The sequence below is a fragment of the Neomonachus schauinslandi genome, chromosome 9, assembly GCF_002201575.2.
Source record: "Neomonachus schauinslandi chromosome 9, ASM220157v2, whole genome shotgun sequence".
Taxonomy (NCBI): Eukaryota; Metazoa; Chordata; class Mammalia; order Carnivora; family Phocidae; genus Neomonachus; species Neomonachus schauinslandi.
Window position 1 is genome coordinate 33,530,391 of NC_058411.1, and position 17,697 is coordinate 33,548,087.

Here is a 17,697-nt window from a genome sequence, read left to right on the forward strand (position 1 = left end):
CTCCTCAAATGATTTTCTTAATGGTGTCTGGGAACTAGTCTGATGCCTCTTAGTTGGAAGAAGCCACTTCTCCTGTTATCTTGACATTTTTAAAGCCAAACCTCTTTCTAAAATTATCAAACCATCCTTTGCTGACATTAAATTCTCTGGCTTTAGATCCTTCATCTTCCTTTTGCTTTAAGTTGTCATATAATGACTTTGCTTTTTCTCGAATCATATTAGCCTATAAATATGTCTTTATTATAGCAATCCTGCACATTCAATATGAAATAAAAAGGTATGTCACAAAAAGCACAAGACTTTCATGCCCGCTGGCATAGGTGCACTGACGGCTTCACTAATTTTTTTCTTTTTTTTTAATGGTTCTTATGCTGGATTATCTTGAAATAGCAGGCAACCACAGCTACAGACCTCAATCTATAGCACATATCAAGCAATTTGTCTTGCAACATCATGACTTTTCTGTATCTTGGAACACTTGCAGAATCACTAGTGGCATTTTGTATGGGTCCTAGGTGTTATTCAAGGTTGATGATATTGCACTAAACACAATTAAAAATATGTGAGAACCAAGAGACCACTTTTTAGTGTGATAAGCAATTTACTGGAGATGAACTGCTCTCCAGATGATTAGCATCTGGAAAGTCCTAGTAGGACTTTCTCTGGGGAAGAAGGCATTGACAAGTGCCAACACATGGTGTTCTACAGATACTCACAATACTTGAGATCACCACAATAGCAATAAGGTGGATGAAATTATTATAGTAATACAGTAAGTACTACAGTTATTTGCAGTTATGATTTAATACTGCAACTTTACATCTGTCTATATTTCTCTCAATTGCAAATGTCATGTACAGTCTATTAAGTGTTTCTGTGTATAAGTTTGGTAAGTTTTAACCTTTTATAATAGATTTGTATATATTTTATGGTAGTATATGAGAAAATAAACTAGTGTCTATATACATATTTTATGCATTCATGAAACACCTAACTTTTTCTTAAAGTTTTTCAATATTTCTAGGCTACACAGTTTGTAACTTTTTCCAAACTGTCACAAATCTCCAAAAAAATGTCCAAAATATTCATTGAAAAAAAGCTGTATATCAATGAACACACACAGTTCTAACTCCTATTGTTCAAGGGTCAACTGTATATGCATATACTATTATCATTAGACAGTATTTCAAGATATGAAATGTACTTAAGGTAAGGCATTCTACATTAAGTGGGCATATGAACCACATGAAAGCTTCTTAAAATCTAGATTCCTGAATTCCATTCCTGGAGATTCTGATTCAATAGGATTTAGATAAAGGCCAGAAATAAGCATTTTAAACAAACTCCTAGGTGATCCTGATGTAGGTGGTACAAGATCATACTTGCAAAAACACTGCTATAGACCTTATTTCTCAAATTGTGATTCATAAACACCCACAAATTTGTGAAAGAATGAAGGTGCCCTAATCTTTCCTCTAACCAGAGTTCATTTCTAGCATGCGGGGAAAAAAAAACCAAGATAAAAAGAAAACAAGGATAGGTGTTATAAAATATATCAACTATAGAAGAATGCTTCTTTTAGTAGCCTTCAGAAGTGCATGACCAAAATGTGAGTGCCACAAAGTTTTCAACATCATTTACTGTCCTGCTGTTTTTTAAATTCACAACTTCTAGAAAAAAAATAATACTATTAGTACAAATCTGACATTGATACCAAAGTAACAATTAATTCTGATCCAAATCCAAATAAGTTAGAAAATCAGCCAAATGATATCCCAGAAGTGTAAAAACTTTATTTTTAGGGTAACTGTTCCTGCTTGCCTGGCTTGCTGGGATCTAAGCCAAAGCCACCTTGCACAATTAGGAGTAACAGTAATATAGGGAAGGTAAGTCAGAGGATCAAAATGATAAAGTCTTAGAACATGTTTAGTCCATCTCATATTCATTTAATTGTGGACTTAATCATCAGATTTTCTACATAGATAAAATATAGATAAAATTTATAATTATACTGAGACATGTTAAGCTTTATTTTGTTCCTGCTATCAAAAAAATAGTATATACTGACATTATTATAAAAAAAAGTATACATGACAGAGTGTGTTACCTCTGTTAAAAAAAAAAAAAGCACTGAACCCATCTTCTCCACTCCTCCCAAATTAATACATTTTCCTTATTTTTGGACCAATAAGACTATGGCCATCACTTCTGTGCTAGTCCCTTCTATATTTGCAGATGCAGAAAACAGAGCTACTATGTCTGATTTTAGTATCAGAATAGTGTCAAAACCAACCCCAGCCAAGGAATCCCTTCTGAAAAAACTCAAAATCTATAAGAAGTATATTGGATATGTTTGGGTTATTTTATTTAGATTTTATGAAGAAAAAAGAATTCTGAAGTAATTTAATTCTCCATTTTACAATAAAAAACACAAATAAGTGCCCTGTCCAAGGTCATCCCAGATAACACTGCACCCAGGCATAGAAGTCTTATCTCTTGGCTTTTATTCCAGTATTCTACTTCAACATGATGCTTTTGTCATCTTGTTAGATAAAATGTAAAATAGACATCAAATTTAAGAAATAATACTGGGCATATTTTTTAACCTGCTATAAACAGTCTATAAGAGAATGAACAAAGTAATTGGATAATATGTTAATGATTATTAATATAGAAAGTAATTGCCTAACTTTGGCTCCAAAGAGATACTGGTATTCAGTGAATAGAAAGGCACATAGCCTCAGAAGACATAAACAAAGGGGGAAAAAAAAAAGAGGAAAATAATAGGACTGAGAACGAAAAGTCTCACACTTGTTTAATATTCAAAATCTTTTCTGATGATGCTTCATACAGCAATGAAGCAGAAGTCATGAGAAAATACAGAATTGATTATTTGTTTCATTGACTATGAATGCTGTCTATTTCAACATGGGTGTGTTGACTGATTAATCAATAAAATTAGTTAAGGTGAGGAATCATAAAAAAAGTAAATTACACAATTTATTTTACCTTAAAACATATAAATGAATATCTTTTCACCAATCTTTGATATGGAACTAAGGCTTTTCTCTGAGTATGGGTCTTCTGACTGGAGCTAGCATCATGTTTCTTTCATTAACACACCACTACATAGTTACCTATAAGTTCTTATGAAACAATCATTAGAAAAGATTTTACCCCATATATATAATCTAGTCATACCTAATTTAAAAACAATTTTTAGTGACTCAACTTTATAATCTCTTTTAGTCTCAATATAAATGAATTTTTCACTCTTATTTCAAGAATTTTTAACATTTAATTCAAAAATTATAATAAAAAGCTCTATTGGCATAAACTGGCTTCGAATATATACAACTGATTCTTGGAAGCATAAATGTCAACTGCTGGGAACAGAAGTATGCTAGAGAGTAGCCTAGCACTCTAGTGGAAGGTTTAGTATACAGTTGATCCTTGAACAACATAGGTTTAAACTATGTGGGTCCACTTAAATGAAGATTTTAATAGTACAATACTGTAAATGTATTTTCTCTTCCTTATTTCTTTTTCTTCCTATTTGTATGTTTTATTCCTACAAGACAGCTAGGGGGGAGGGGGGCAGGAAGCCACCAGCCAGAGTAAGGGACCTTCCTCTGGCAGGAAGTACAAGCTAGTTTCCAGGCAAATCCTCACAGTTGCCAGGTGGAAGACTCCAGGGGATGGTGTTGGTGGGTTTGGGTGGGGGATGCACACTTGTGGAGCTAGAGGTAGCAGGGAAGGTCCTCCCCTACTACCAGGGCTCTTCCATGAGACCACACTGCTTAACCATAAAGCTGTTCTTTTTTTTTTTTTTAAAGATTTTATTTATTTATTCATGAGAGAGAGAGACAGAGGCAGAGGGAGGAGCAGGCTCCCAAGGAGCAGGGAGCCCGATGTGGGACTCGATCCCAGGACCCTGAGATCATGACCTGAGCCAAAGGCAGACGCTTAACCATCTGAGCCACCCAGGCGCCCCCATAGAGCTGTTCTTATCAATGAAGAACTTGGTGAAGTTCCACTTGGTAGTATTTTCTAAGATTCTTCTCCCCTTGGGCTGGACTTTAATCCACTTCCACAGCAGGTGGTCGTTGTCTCCATTCTCACAGACATTGCACATACAAAGTTTGATGTTATACCCAGCAGCAAATTCATAGTCTCTGCAGTAATCTCTGGGTTTTGCCCCCTGAACTACTTGCAAGGGAAAGCCAGGATCTGTAAATATCAGTTAGGATATAGGGCATGCAGGTCAACCAAGTATAGTTTACATCTGTTTATCTCATTGTGAGGCCACATTGGTGATGATGCACACGAAGCCCCAGTGCTTGTCCAGGTTAATTATGCTGCCCTTGATGTCCCTGGCTGACAACTCATGCATGGAATGAGCACAGTGCCAGACTTCCCAGGATGTGCACACAATACCAGCCAGGTTGGTGATGGGTAGGGCCCCACATAGCAGCAGAGGCTTCCTTTATTACGATTCTCTTAATAACATTTCTTGTAGCTTACTTTGTGTAAGAATACAGTATATAATACATATAACATACAAAATAAGTATTGATCAACTATTTATGTTATCATTAAGTCTTCTGGTCAACAGTAGGCTATTAGTAAATTTGGGGGGAGTCAAAAGTTATATGCAGGTTTTTGACTAGGTTGATGCTCCTAACTCCTATGTTGTTCAAGGGTCTACTACATTATGGACATATGTCAGTGTGTTTTACAGAAGCATTTGAGAAGATAGATTATGCTAGTGAATTGGTTAAGGGTAAGTCATTTAAATGTGAATGAATATCTTGTATTCTTTAAATTTTGGCATTTATCTTATTTCATCCATTTTATTACCATGTCTTTCTACCTTTCCACATAAAGTTTTTAAGATCAGGAATGATTTTTTTCCTTACTCCAAAGCCTAGAAATACACCTGGCTACAGGAGGAGCTTTATGTATTCTTATTGCAACAATGAAAGAAGTGAGATCTCTCAATAACTCATCAAATTGTCTAAATGTCTCATAAATTTTCCTTTACAAAAAGGCAGTAAGAATATCCATATCTTGTTATATGAAATAGAAGTGTCCTGATATAGAGAAATTCCTTAAGTCAGAAATACTGGGAACTACATTCTGAGTAGATACAATAAAGTATAGTGAAGAAATGATACTGAGGAAAATGGCCCTTAGAAGAGGTGGTAACTATGGCAGGGCACGACAAATGTTCTAAGCCAAATTCACCAAATTCCAAACTCATAATTTCACTTAAGTTTTACCATATTAGAATTTAAAAAGTCATCAGTAATACAATACATTTGACAGGTCTAAAATAATCTTCAAAAAATCTACAGCTAATGACAGTTTACTTCGAGTTTGATATCTGGTTTATCAATTCTATATCTAAAATACTGATTTAGGAAAAAAGATGATAACTAATGTGGCCTCTTAGGGACTGGATATAAAACTACATAGGGAAAAAAAGTGTAATGTATAAGGTACTTATAGCCTGATAAAAGATGATTTTAAAGGATTATGGACTTCTGTTTTCCAGGCTGGCAGTTAAGGTGCTTGGAAATTGTTTATTTAATGTTAAAATTATAATTCACTACCTAAGTAAATAATGTGGCATTTAAAGTCTTGAAAGAAAAAGAAAATTGATGACTTCATTTACAAAAATATGAAATATCTCCCCTTTAACCTGCTGGTCTGATTACTTATGTAATTTCTATAATTACTTTAAACGCATTTTAACAAACCTTTTAGAAATTTCATATATAAATGCATTAATGTACACTTACTATTAATACAATCCCAAGTTCCCGAAAGTTCTATCTTAAAGAATAAATGAAAAAATATTAAAAGAAAACAAATATGGGTTCCCTCTGCACATCTAAACATAGTATTTTTTATAATGTACTATAAATGCCTGTCTCAAATATGTTACCCCTTTCTAGAGAAGAAGCTCTTCCTTATTTATTATCATATCTCCGGTCCCAGGTCAAGAGTGAGTATCCATTAAATTTTCGTAGAATGAATAAATTAATGAATTAATATTTCATTTGGGATCAATTTCTTCTTATGATATTCTAATTATACCTCCCACAAACTTCATCTCACACCAAAGGTACAAATAACAACGACAAAAAAAAAAAAACAACTTGATGTTTAAATGTGCATTTTCTACACTTTAGAAGTTATTTACTGATGGTTGAGCAATCATATCCTCAATATGGTTTAAAAATTCAATTAGTGATTCTAGTTCCAGTGGGATGGAATAAAGACCAGCTTCAGAGAGTGGTTTCACGATGTCAGTGTAGGAAAATCCTGAATTTCTTCCTTCCACTAGACACATCAAATACATAGTTACATATGAATCAATTCCCTCTCAAAATGTCCTGAAAACTAGCTGAAGGGCTCCTCTACAATCTAGGATAAAGGGCCACATTGAGACCACTAGGAGAGGCAGAGATGTGGTCTTGCCCCCCTCACACTTCCCCACTTACAAGCACTGACCCACAATTGGGAGAGATCTCAACAGTATAGAATTCTGCCCTCATAAAAGAAAGATTTGTACCCCACATTAGGAACTCCAATCCTCAAGATCTACTCCAGAGAGATGAGCCCCAAAACATCTGCCTCTGAAAACCAACAGGGCTTACACCAGAAGACCTGGAAGACTATGGAGAATGGAAAGCCCACTCTTGAAGGGCTTATGCACAGACTCACCCTTGGACCCAACACAAAGCAGCAGTTTGAAAAGCACCTAGATCATATGCGAAGGAGATTCATGAATAAATCTTCAAACATCTGCCAAAGATGCAGGAGTCTAGTAGGACTTTCCCTGGGGAAGAAGGCATTGACAAGTGCCATTTTTGGATGCTTACTCCACCTTGCGAGCACTGAGGCTGGTGGGTGCCATTTTTGTGCTTATTCTACCTTGCTAGTACAGACAGGCTTGCCGCACATCCATGTTCTCCTGCAGCCCCAATGAAGCGGGTAGGAGCATGCAGTCCACATAGGGGATGCCTCTTGAACACACTTGGCTATGATGGCCAAGGGAGCCTATACTGCTGGGCCCCATAGAAATGAAGTAACTGGAGAGACAGTTCTTAGTAGGCTACCAATCCCAAGGCATGGCATAGCTAGCAGACAGAAACTCATCCTCAGTCTTCCTGTGAAAAAGGCCTAATTATTCTAGAACTTCAGCCTGAGGGGTAGGCTTCAGGTTACCATACATCTGGAGGCTATGGAGGAGCTCTCAAGGGACATAGGCTGGGGGATGTCAAAATTTGCACTCTCACATAGCATCATTATGCTTACCACATATCCTAAAAAGAAGCTACACACTTATCCTGAGTCCTATTTTTTGTGACTGTCACCAAGAGGACAACTCCAAATCACTCTGTCTAGAGAGCAGTAGGGGTTATGACTGCAGTCTCACATGACCGCATATATTTCCTTCTTTAAAAGCTGCTGCCTTCGGGCGCCTGGGTGGCTCAGTTGGTTAAGCGACTGCCTTCGGCTCAGGTCATGATCCCGGAGTCCCTGGATCGAGTCCCGCATCGGGCTCCCTGCTCGGCAGGGAGTCTGCTTTGTCCTCTGACCCTATCCCCTCTCATGTGTTCTCTCTCTCTCATTCTCTCTCTCTCAAATAAATAAAAAATCTTTAAAAGCTGCTGCCTTCAAATCAGCCTGAAGCTGGTGCTGACTGAGATCCTTCCCTTTCGAACACTGACAGAATTTGGCACAGTCTCAACAAATGGGACCTATCAAGAACAAATCAGGCAGCTTACACAATCACAAAGGTTCGAGACACAACCAAGAACTAGGGCAAGGTTGAACTATAAAGTTCATCACCTATACAAGAAGACTGCTTCAAAACTGAGAGAAGCAGCTATTTTGCCTAATACATAGAAATAAATACAAAAAGAAAATCAAAACGAGGAAACAGAGGAATATGTTCCAACTGAAAGAACAAGAAAACCACCCCCTGCAAAAAAATCTTAATGAATCAGAGATAAGTAATTTACATGATAAAGTATTCAAAATAACAGTCATAAAGATCTTCAGTGAGCTTGGGAGAAAAATGAATGAACACAGTGAAAACATCAACAAAGGGATAGGAAACATAGGAAAATACCAAATAGAAGTAACAGAAAAAAATAAAATAACTGAACTGAAAAATAACTACAGAGGTTCAAAAATAGATTGAAGAAAGGCACAAAAAACTTACCTGAAAAAATAATTGTTGAAAAGTTCCCTAACCTGACAAAGGAATGAGACAACTAGATCTAGGAAGAACAGAGAGTTCCAAATAAAATGAACTGAAAGAGATCCACACCAAGACACATAATTAAAATGTCAAAAACTAAAGATAAAGTCCACTCTCACCACCGCTATTTAACATAATAGTGGAAGTCCTAGCCACAGCAGACAAAAAGAAATAAAAGGCATCCAAATTGGCAAGGAAGAAGTCAAACCTTCATTATTTGCAGATGACATAATAGTATATATAGAAAACCCAAAAGAATCAACCAAAAAAACTGTTAGAACTAATAAATGAATTCACTAGAGCCACAAGATACAAAATCAACATACAGAAATTGGTTGCATTTCTATACACCAATAATGCAGCAGCAGAAAAAGAAATGAAGGAATCAATTCCATTTACAACTGCACCAAAACCAATAATATACCTAGGAATAAACCTAACCAAAGAGGTGAAAGACCTATACTCTGAAATATATAAAACACTGATGAAAGAAACTGAGGAAGACACAAAGAAATGGAAAAATATTCCACGCTCATGGATTGGAAGAACAAATATTGTTAAAATGTCTATACTACCCAAAGCAATCTATACATTCAATGCAATCCCTATCAAAATAACACCAGCATTTTTCAGAGCTGGAGCAAACAATTCCAAAATCTGTGTGTAACCAGAAAAGACCCCTGAATAGACAAAGGAATGTTGAAAAAGAAAGCCAGGCAGCAACTACCTGAACCTCAGCTGCAGCAACTTCTTGCTAGACATGTCTCTACAGGCAAGGGAAACAAAAGCAAAAATGAACTATTGGAACTTCACCAGGATAAAAAGCTTTTGCACAGCAAAGAAACAATCAACACAACTAAAGGCAACCTATGGAATGGCAGAAGATATCTGCAAATGATATCAGATAAAGGGCTAATATCCAAAATCTATAAATACCTTATCAAACTCAACACCCAAAACCCAAAAAATCCAGTCAAGAAATGAGCAGAAGACCTGAACAGACATTTGATCTAAGGCTTTTGGACATGTACCATAGGGATGAAGCTCCTTTACCTAACAAGATTTTATACAAATGTCAAATATGTCTTGGTATCAAAATCCTCCTAAGGAAGTCTTTTTAAAAAACTGTTCATTGCTATATTAAATCTCCAACCAGAAATTCAACTAAAACACGGCTCAAATACGTGACTGCTTTTCTAGATGGGACGAATCTACACAGTCTAATCTAGAGGGCCAGAGTTTTTGTGGATTTGTCTATAATAGCATCTTAAAATGTTTTGTCAACTACAATTCCTAATCTTTTAGCATTCTGAAATTTTAGTCAATTAATCAATATATAAGAGCTGACTATATGTCTAGCATTAATCCATATTTCCTGTATAAGAAAATTTATGAACATTCTTTCAACATGTAAAAAAATTATAAAGTGTATTAGATAATTGCTTACTCTAAGCACTGGATTTACAAGTAGAGAGTTGCATACATAGTGTGATTAATGGCTACTATGAAGATTTCACAAGCGTGCACATGCACGTGAGCACGCGCACACAACACACCTCCCCACCAAAAACTGTATGACTTCATTTCTTGTTTGATCTGCATATAGTACCAGAAGAATATGTTTCATACCACCAGTCACTTAAATCTTTAGTAAATTGGCTGATTAGACTCTCTTTTCCTGAGAAAAGGTTTAATAAGAGACACAGGGAGAGATCATGAAGGCAGTGAGGATAGGAGGGAATAGATATGGAAAAGAAAGTAGAAATAATAAAATTAAACATTGTGTAATACAATAACTCAGAGTAGGACTTCATCAGATTCTTACTTTACTGGAAGGAGTTTTATAATCAAGTTACACATAGAAGGCTACAGAACAGATATAGCTGGATCCAATATCATCAACCTATTATAATTAAAATTTTAAGTTATGTTTTTATTGAGATGGCTGAAAGATGAACAAGGAGAAAGCTTACAACCTTTTAGAAGAAAGGATGAAAAATAGTAGTGTAAATAACAGGCAGAATTCCAAGGGTAAGAATAAAATATAACTGTTTCATATATAGTAACAATATGGCTAAAGTTTATTCTTTACTAATAACAATTTATTGGCTTGGCAAACATTAAATTCTAAAATTTTTCACTTGTGACAAGACAAGGCAATACAAGAAAAATACAAAAAGAAAAAGGAGTCAAGACTTTGTTAGCTATTTTTAATTAAAGAGCTTTTATATAGAAGGGTGAGTAAGCTCTCCTGGATGCCCTAATAAAGGGAATTAGAACCAGCAACAAGACAAATTTGGGCTCAATATAAGAGATGTTACTGAACACATTAGAGTCATTTTTTTTTCAAAAGAGAAAAAGAAATGCAGTATGTTACCTTGAAAAGCAATGAATTTTTTCTTTCTAAGTACTTGATTAGGGAATAGAACACTGCCAGTGTTTAAACTGATAGTGGGATTGCTAGGACTTTGAAGGGAAATAGAGATGGAAGTATAAACTGGAACAATAAAAAAAAAAAAATTAAGAAAAAAAACCTTCTCTACATAAGAGGAACTTGTCCATGACCACACAGATCAAGAGAGAGAGGCAAGTTCTCCAGGTGTGTGTTCATAAGAAGCAAACAACTGAAGCAATGCATGGTCTCTATATCAGTCAGAATACTTATTTGTAAACAAAAACTAACTCCAGCCTTACTAAGCAAAAAAGGGAATAAACTAAAGAAATAGTAGGTTAGAAAAACAAATAAAGGCCAGAAAATCAAGCTTAGAAAATACATGCAAACAAAATCAACTCCAAATGGAGCAGGAAAAATAACCATGTTTTAGGGGAACAGCATGGCTTGGCTGCTATCATATATATCTTAGGCCACGGCTTTTGGATCTTGTTACCATTGCTTCCAAAAATGAATCGGAATACTAAAAAAACACACATACACACACAATAAATTTCTACAATAAGTGTTATACCGACTCAAGGGCATATTCAATCCTGTCCAAAAGAGATAGACTCCACAATGCAATGGCCTTCAAAACAAACTGCACACTGTACCTCTGAAACAAATAATGCAATATATGTTAAGAAAAAAAAAAGAAGAATAAGAAGGTAGCGGGAGGGGAAGAATGAAGCGGGGGAAATCGGAGGGGTAGACGAACCATGAGAGACGATGGACTCTGAAAAACAAACTGAGGGTTCTAGAGGGGAGGGGGGTGGGAGGATGGGTTAGCCTGGTGATGGGTATTGAGGAGGGCACGTTCTGCATGGAGCACTGGGTGTTATGCACAAACAATGAATCATGGAACACTTCATCTAAAACTGATGATGTAATGTATGGGGATTAACATAAGAAAAAAAAACTGCACAAATTTGTCTAGTGTTTCTGCTAATTCTCATTCACGGTACTTCATTTCCTTGTGCCTTTTCTTATTCACTGGAAAATAATTTGTGGTATCTAGTATATTCATCAAAGAATTTATATTATTTCTGTCAGGTGCTCAGAAGCACTTTTAGTCATGGTCCACTTTTTAAAAATACACATTTAAGGTTTTTTGTACAAGTGATATTTGAATTCAGATTATAAATTTACTCTAAAATCAGCGTATAGCTACTTCTCAGGGAATTTTCTTCAACCCCTGCTTTGTCCAGCCTAACGTTTCTTTCTTCCCAGTTTCTAGTCCTCTGCGAATGGGAATGAGTGAGTGTGTTTTTGTGAGCAATGGGTGGAGGGTGACTAAGCTCTCTCTAAATGTTTAACAGTTTAATGGAATGCTATCCAAAAAGAAAATATAAAGTAAGTATTGAATAAAACATGTACTCATAAAAATGGCTAATTGAAGACATTAATTTCCTGGAGTTATAAAGATGATACTAAAATGATTTCATTAGGAGGAGTGGCTGGGTGACTCAGTTGGTTAAGCATCTGCCTTCGGCTCAGGTCATGATCCCAGGGTCCTGGGATGGAGCCCCGCATCGATCCCCTGCTGAGCAAGGAGGCTGCTTCTCCCGCTCCCTCTGCCTGCCATTCCCCCTGCTTGTGCTCTCTCTCTCTCTCTCTCTCTGTGTCAAATAAATAAAATCTTTTTTAAAATTTTAAAAAATTAAAAATTAAAAAAAATTATTTCATTAGGAGAGGGTAGGTAGCAAACTTTCCTCAACATTTCTAATAGAAGATTCTTATTTAATCAAGGTAATGATTTTAAACATAAACCTACCTAAACAGAACTCTAAATTTAAGGAGTCAAATATATTTATTGTGGGAATAAATATATCAAGTACAGTTTTTATTTGTTTCTTTTGTTAGACTAATAATTATTTTTAATAAAAGTTTCATCCAGATATAGAGGGTCCTTTCTATAAGAGAGTTTAAAACTTTGTTCTGTTTTTTTCTTTTTTATTAATGAAGATAATGGCATGTTTTGCAAGTAAGCTTCCTATATTAACCTATTTCTACTCAAAGACAGACATGCTGTACAAAAATCAAGAGTCAACAATGCAAAGGTTTTCAAGTATTTCCATTTTTCAGATTTTAGTATAAAATACTTATGGGTATTTAGCAGAGCAGATGGCTCAAAAGGCTAAATATTTGTAGCTTAGCACTTTAAATAGAAACCATACCCTTTATAATAGACTAACTATAAAAGAATGACTTCTGTGACAAAAGACTGTTCTTATGTAACTATTTTGGGGTAGGAAGAAAATAAAACAGAAAGTTTCAAATTAAAAGTGCTTTAATTTCTAACTTGAATTTTATCTTACTATTTTGGTATAAAATTCAAGAATGAATATAAAATAGCTAACAACTGGTTTCCTATCACCACTACCATGTCAGTATACCTTTTCAGACAAATTTCACCGTTTTAAATGTTCCTTGGAAAATCAGGAGTTACCTGGCTATGGTCAGGGCAAAGAGTTCTAATTCCATCTCTGCATAAAATAACAGCAAATCCATATAAAAGAGTTCTAAAGTTTGTAACCTGTTTCTGACTCCTATGAGTACAGATTCCAGAAAATCTAATGAGTTGTCTTTTTGTACAATGACAGATCAAGATATTTAGTTAATGCCCCTCCAAGTATAGAATGTCTAATTATATTGAATAAAATACATGCTTTTAAAAACTTATTTAAATATATGGCTGGGATAGTTGGAAACTAAAGAATTAATAAAAGAATACAAGAAAAAAGGAGGCAGAAATCCAGACAGTTAAGAGTTCTGGGGCTAGTATCTGCTGAACCCTGATGGCCTACAGTTTAGGCATTAAGAGTCCCATTTATTTTTTTAAGATTTTATTTATCTACTTGAGAGAGAGAAACAGAGAGCGAGAGAGCACAAGCAGGGGGAGCAGCAGAGAAAGAGGGCGAAGCAGGGTCCCCACTGAGCAGGGAGACCGACGTTGGGCTGGATCCCAGAACCCTGGGATCATGACCTGAGCAGAAGGCAGATACTTAACTGACTGAGCCACCCAGGCACCCAAAGAGTCCCATTTTTAAGGGCCCAGAATTTAGAGTTCAATCTGGATGTAAAGTCATATTATTTAAAATCTACATACAAGAATCCCCAAATCATAAACTATAAAAAATAAACAAAAACCCAAACAGGGAGGTGACAGAGATGCATGCCGGAGATCAGGGTAAAATAGAAAGATATAAAAAGAGGAAAAAAGACTCCCCTGAGAATTAACAGCCACAAACCAACACTTAAGCAGGTTTATAGCCTAAATTCATACCACTCAAAAATTTGGTGGTTTCAGATTGATACTATCTCCACATGCATTGGCGAATCACCTTTCTTGCAAAAGAATGAGTTCCACATACTCAAAAGTCACCAAAACAAACAAAAAACTACAAGAAGTATATGTAGAAAAATCAAACTACAGAATCTGACCTGAAAATACTGTAAGTATTAAAATTATTAGGTAAAGAACATTAATATACTTAATAGGCCTACAGAAAGTACTAAATATAAGAAGCTGTCTAGGCACCTAAAGGAGCAAGAAGAAGAACAGCAAATAAAGCCTAAGGCCAGCAGAAGGGAAATAATAAAAATTAGAGCATAAATAAACAATATTGAAATTAAAAAAAACTGTAGAAAAGATCCAACAAAACTGAGAGCTGGTTCTTTGAAAGAATTAATAAAATTGATAAACCCACAGCCAGATTAATCAAAATGAAAACAGAAAGGACCCAAATAAATAAAATCAAGAATGAAAGAGGAGAGATCACAACAAACACCACAGAAATACAAACAATTACAAGAGAATATTATGAAAAATTATATGCCAATAAACTGGGCAATCGGGAAGAAATGAGCAAATTCCTAGAAACATGTAAACTACCAAAGCTGTAACAGGAAGAAATAGAGAATTTGAACAGACCTATGGCTAACAAAGAAACTGAATCAGTAATCAAAAATCTCCCAACAAACAGAAGCCCAGGATCACATGGCTTCACAGGGGAATTCTACCAGACATTTAAAGAAGAGTTATTACCTAGTTGTCTCAAATTTTTCTAAAAAATGGAAGACAGGTCTTAAGAAATGACACAGAATGCAGCAAAAAGAGTCAAAAATACAGAAATTTCAAAACAATTGTAAAGAGATATGGAGAACGGTTGAGATAATTCCAAATACTATAAAAGTTCCAGAAGAGATAATAACAAATAGTAAAAGGCCTTTTATGGGATCCTGAAATGTCTTAATGCTCTGGAAGCACAAAGGCAGGAACATATTCAAAATGCAAAATCCATAATGAAAAACTAACTCTGGAGTACTTGACTTCTATGGACTATTAAATTATAGATGACCAAACTTAACTATGTGTACACTAATGCAATCTTCACTGACTGTCTACTATGGAAATAAGGTTACCAAATATACTAACAAATCTAATAATTCATCACATGATGCAAAAAAGCCAGCATGGGGGCTCCTGGGTGGCTCAGTCATTAAGTGTCTGCCTTCGGCTCAGGTCATGATCCCAGGGCCCTGGGATCGAGCCCAGCATTGGCTCCCTGCTCCGCAGGAAGCCTGCTTCTCCCTCTCCCACCCCCCATGCTTGTGTTCCCTCTCTTGCTTTATCTGTTTCTGTCAAATAAATTAATAAAATCTTAAAAAAAAAAAAGGAGGTGTGTACAATAGGGACTATAGTTAACATAAAAATCTAACTTTTAGTGTTTACTTCCAATCCCCAAATCTACAACACAAATCTTTGTTCCTTTGATCCTCCACCCATTTACCTTCCATAAGTTGAAAATAATATCACTTCAAGAAGCCTTCATTACAGGGTTCCCATATATAGGAAAACCACTTGTCCTCTATAATGAAAACTGTGCAAGCTCTGGAACTGGATTTAAATGCTAGTTTCACCCATTGAGATTTGTAGCCTTGAGCAAAATACTTAGTTTCTTTGACCTTTGGTTCCTTGCCTATTAAATGGGAATATCACTCAACTCAGGATTGCTGTTAAGTAATGATATTAAAAAATAATGCCTATAACATAGTAAGCATCCAGAAATATTACTTCTCATTCTCTGTGCTTCCATAGTACTCTATACACCAGTTACAAACAGAAACGTTATCTAGAGTGACTGCCAAGGACAAGATCTCCAGGCTAATGTCATCAAAAATGACTAAAATCACACGTGAAGCAATAAAAAAACACAATATTGGCTACATGAGAGAGTCCCAGACTTTCTCATTTCAGGATGCCCTTAGTGTCTCAATAATTTTTCATGGCATTTTCAAGTCAAAAGAACTACAGTTCTGTTTATTAAATAGTCAGTTCTAAACAACATATATATATCTTTATGTCCTAACAACTTAGTAGCTATTTTTTAAAACCATAAAAATTAAAAGAAAAATAATATTTTATTTTCATTATTAAGTAACCACATTACTTATGATGGATGGGTATACCCGTTGAGCCCTTCACATATTCTAAAACCTTGAAATCATTATTTTTTTTAGATTTTATTTTTTTATTTGAGAGAGAGAAAGAGAGCCCACGCGCACACATGCTGGGGGAAAGGCAGAAGAATAGGGACAAGCAGACTCCCGCTGAGCAGGAAGCTTGAGGCAGGCTCGAACCCAGGATACTGAGATCATGACCTGAGCCGAAGTCAGACACTTGAGCCACCCAGGTGCCCCAACCTTGGAATCATTATTTAGTGCATGTTAATCAATATTATTGAGTACAACTTAGCTAAAATGCATCTATTTCCATGGATCAAAAACTATTCCTGAAACTAGTTTAAAAAAAAAACTACTTATGACTATTTTAATATTACTTTTCTTCTGTCATTTAAGCTTTGTGGCCTTTCATATCTTCCAAATAAGCCTTGGCATACTAACTTTTTGTCTGCCCACACATCATCCTCCCCCAATATTTTCTTTTAAAAACAATACCAGAAGTCTACTTCTGACTAAGATAAAATAACAAAGACTGGATTTTCCCTACTGCCTAAAACAACTAAAAAAGTCAGGCAAAATATATAAAACTATGGTATTCAAACAATGAAACTCAGGCAGTGATGGACGGTGATCCCAGAGAGATGGGAAACAGATGAGCCTTCTGATTATCCCCATTTTAAATCCTTGAGAGAATTTCCAGGTTCCTCGAATAGGAGAAGAATCCAAGGTGGAGCCTAGCCGACTCTGCATTGAGACTGATTACAAGGGAACCAGATTTAGGCACAAACCCAAATCCTATGATAAATCCCTATTAAGTCCCTCTTACCACAGCACCCCAGTTCCTCTGGTATACATCCTTCCTTGCTTCAGCAATTAATATGCTTATCAATATTACGTAAAGTTGGGGTTTTTGTAATTAACTTAACCAGGAGTGATATAGTACATGATACTCTTGGTTATTGCTATCTAGTGGGCTTTCATAAATTAATGTCCTAGCAAAAAATTTAAAAGGTTTTCACTGCTTTTACAATCTTGGTGAGAGATAAGACCAGAATTACAATGTATATAAAAAAATTTTTCATAAGAATCTCTTGTTCCATACCAAGAAAAAGGTAACTGTCACTTTTGTTTCTGAGAAACCATTAACTATTAGTGCCCACAAAAGACATAAGCTTTATTTTCCATATATTCCATCTTCTTTACTATTGCTAAATTGATCTTAAATGCAAATTTAATCGTATTATACCCCTACTCAAATTCTCATATGAGGTTAACATACAATAAAATACAAAGATTGTAGGTGTTGTTTGGTAAGTATCAACAATTATACATACTTGGGAAATTGCACCCAAACAAAATATATGATATTTCCATCACCCCAGAAAGTTTCAACATGACCTTTTTCAGTAAACCTCCTCTCCCCTAGACAATTATTTTCAGATTTCTATCACTATAAATTAGATTACATAGTCTTTTTTGCACAACCTTTGCATTATATAATTTACTTGTTTTTTGGTTT

General features: G+C 35.4%; 1 protein-coding gene and 1 pseudogene across 8 annotated transcripts in view; both read right to left on the reverse strand.

Moving 5' to 3' along the window:
• GPHN (gephyrin) overlaps positions 1-17,697 on the reverse strand; it is a 607,453-nt gene that overhangs the window by 414,411 nt on the left and 175,345 nt on the right. The gene's annotated exons all lie outside the window — the stretch shown is intronic.
• LOC110571711 lies at positions 3,741-13,196 on the reverse strand (annotated as a pseudogene).